This window comes from Notolepis coatsorum (genome assembly GCF_963971535.1).
Source record: "Notolepis coatsorum genome assembly, chromosome: 12".
Taxonomy (NCBI): Eukaryota; Metazoa; Chordata; class Actinopteri; order Aulopiformes; family Paralepididae; genus Notolepis; species Notolepis coatsorum.
In genome coordinates this window covers 7,712,362-7,712,640 of record NC_140176.1, presented here as the reverse complement: position 1 = coordinate 7,712,640, position 279 = coordinate 7,712,362, and positions in this window count along the sequence as shown.

Genomic DNA, 279 nt, shown 5'->3' with positions numbered 1-279 from the left:
CTTTGTGTCTTGTTATTATTAGAGAGGAAAATGTCATTTATGGCAATGATTACAATTAATTTCACCAAGCCGGTGGGGGACTGGATGAGGGAGAGCCATGACATATTATTTCCAATTACCCAAGGGAAGGTAAACTAATTTCAGATCTTTCGACCCAATTTCATCTCTGGTGGTGATTATAATATAATATTTAGGTGAATACCAACACTGTTGTCAGTCATGCCAGTGTCTGGGTGTTCTACCTCTTTGATTTTGAGTTTCCAGCCATTACAGACCCCC